General features: G+C 31.0%; 1 non-coding gene across 1 annotated transcript; it reads left to right on the top strand.

The window, feature by feature from the left end:
• The first annotated feature begins 504 nt into the window (after positions 1-504).
• On the top strand, positions 505-586 carry Trnas-aga (transfer RNA serine (anticodon AGA)). The gene has a single exon. It is a non-coding gene; the product is annotated as a tRNA-Ser (tRNA).
• Positions 587-2,982: the final 2,396 nt, after the last annotated feature.

Genomic DNA, 2,982 nt, shown 5'->3' with positions numbered 1-2,982 from the left:
TGCACACAACATAATGACAAATGCACACAATATAATGACAAATGCACACAACATAATGACAAATGTACACAACATAATGACAAATGCACAGAACGAAATGATGTTTCTACAGGACAAAATGTAGTTTACACAAAACAACTTAGTAAATGCACAGAACATAAAGACCAGTGTCATCAGAAGGCAGCATTGGCGTTCCATATAAAACGACTGCACTATTCACTGAGTTAAGGTAGCGCACCTCTAATGATTACCCGCGATTTATTTTACGATCATTGCCGATCTTAAATTATCGGTTATTTCCGAGAGATGCATTTTATTTTTTTCAAACTTCGAATTTTGATATTTGTTTACCTTATTCACTTAGAATACATTACTTTTACTATAAATATTGACTTTGATCCAATTATCATCTGAAAAATACGATTTCGCGATTTCTTCAAAGATTGACGAGCCTTTTTACCTGTTTACTTATCCATAACTAATTTAAGCTTGCACTGATGTGAAGTTGTCGTGGCCGAGTGGTTAAGGCGATGGACTAGAAATCTTTTGGGATCTTCCCGCGCAGGTTCGAATCCTGCCGATATCGCATACTTTTTGCGACGCGTTTTATTTCTTTTCTAACGTAATTTGATTTAATATAGCATATAAGCTAAGTTTATTGTCAAATATGTTGAAAATTATAAGAACATCCATCAATTTTTAAAATTAGAACAACGTTATGGCTAAATTGTGTAATTTTCTGCTGAAAATACGAATGATGCATGTTGCATTTTTATTTTTATTTATTATTTATTAAAAAGTAAACGGTAAATCTTTCTATTTCTTGGTATTTTTGCTGTATATAGTGTTTATATAAAAAATTAGTTTAAAATATAACTTAAATGATACTATTTTGAATTTTATGACACTTTGTTTTTAACCGACCCAATTTTTACTTGGCTGAAATCACTTACATTTCATGGCGCTATTCCATAGATAAAAATCGTTAAAAATAAATGTCTGTAAAAGAACACTTATATCATCTTGTTTAAACTTAACACACCTTTACTGCATCTGTACACACCAACTGCATGCCCATATTTGGAAATCTGAATGAATTATGAAACGTTTATATACCCTAGGGGAGAAAATAAACTGGACAAAAGCCGAGCGTGAGGGTCGTTTTGAAAAAATCGGTATATTTTTTAAAAAAGCATGGAAAGCCTACCTACAAATGTGCATGTAGTTCAGTGAAATGATGCTGATTAAGAAAATAATTAATTAAATTGTATTTGGATATGTGCCCATTAGAGGTGTGCTACCTTAACGGCATTTTCTCTGCAAAGTTCACGGACCTCGGTATCATAATTCAATAAAACGGAAACGATCTTACCGTTCTTGTCGTTACATTATGCATCAAAACTAACTGTTCAGCTCTTATTGAAACATTTTATTACATATATTTCAACTGGCCGACTTTTTAAACACACGAGCGATTTCATTGGACCAACACGCAGAGCTGGTTTCCAGTCAACTCGTACCTCAGTCAACTCGTACCCTAGTCAACTCGTACCCGATTTGGTCAACTCGTACTTTAGTCATTTTTCAGATTGGTCAACTCGTACCTTTTTAATATTTGTTCTTTATGGAAACAAATTGCGATGGGTGTTTGCATGCATTTGATGTTTTTTATGTTTATTGCAGGTACGAGTTGACCAAATAATTATGTTGTACTGAGCAAGTGTGACACCTAAAAAGTATACAAATCGTTCTGATACAAATTTCTTTGTTTCATTTTTTTTGTATTGTGGCAAAAATAAGATTAATGACAAATTCTACTATGACAATGCCATTTTATTTTTTTAAATTAACTGTAAGCAATATTGAATTAGTTATTTAAAAACGTAAATTAGTTATATATAATTCACGTTCCATAAATACATCAGTTCTCATTGTATATACATATTGGGCCTGCTTTCTGCTAATCTTGGTATTAGTGTACATAGAACAACACAACAATGGCGGCTGAGCGCAGAATACTGCAATCGGCCGCCAAAAAAATCTATATGGATTTGCGGACAGAAATACAAAGAAGGAATCTGCGGACGATATATACAATTGTTGCGTTATAACTCGTATACAGATAACTCTATTGATAGTTCTGTGTTCTTTATTCAGTTCTTTACATATTGTTTCAAAGTCCAATACATCCAAGTCCAAAAGTTAATCAACAATATATTACAAAATCCGTTCAAATCCATCCGTATGAAATTCTAATTAAATAATGTATTGAATTAATACATCAAGCAAAGATACTCTTACTCTAACGTACATTAAGTCGTGTTACTATGTCAATTGCGGAAGAGAAACCTATCACCGAAGACGTAATTTATCATATATATCGGTCATTTTGGTTTGCTTATACAATAAATGGTCTTTTTAATTGAAAACGTTTTATCTCTCCATTTCCAGACCGTTTACATAATTTACGAAATTGGCCTTTAAGTTGCGCTGCTTACCATTTTAATATTTATATAATTAAATAATAATAATCTTGTACCTTAATGTTTTTATTATAATTGAACATTTTCTTTGAGGCCAATTTCTACAAAATTTAAAATATACTGCTCTGTTTTATTTACATAACTTATGTTTATGTACTTAATCATACGCTAATAATCATATTAAAAATCATATTAAAGATAATTTCTAAAAAAAATAATAATAACAGTTCTGTTTTATAAACATGATTTATGCATGCATCAATATTTTGTATACTCTTAAGAATAATAGTTTCAACTTAATAATCATATTCTACATAACTAATTTCTATATGATTTAGTAATTGTTCTCAATGTTAACTATATTAGGTTAATACGACACTCAATCAATCAATTAACACAGACCGTTATATCTTTAATCTCTTAATTAATCGACATTGATCAATAAAGGCCAGTTGCTACTTCACACAGCGCAATACACGCGAGAATTATTGGAAGTTGA

This window comes from Dreissena polymorpha, chromosome 4 (genome assembly GCF_020536995.1).
Source record: "Dreissena polymorpha isolate Duluth1 chromosome 4, UMN_Dpol_1.0, whole genome shotgun sequence".
NCBI lineage: Eukaryota > Metazoa > Mollusca > Bivalvia > Myida > Dreissenidae > Dreissena > Dreissena polymorpha.
This window is presented reverse-complemented; position numbering and strand designations above follow the sequence as displayed.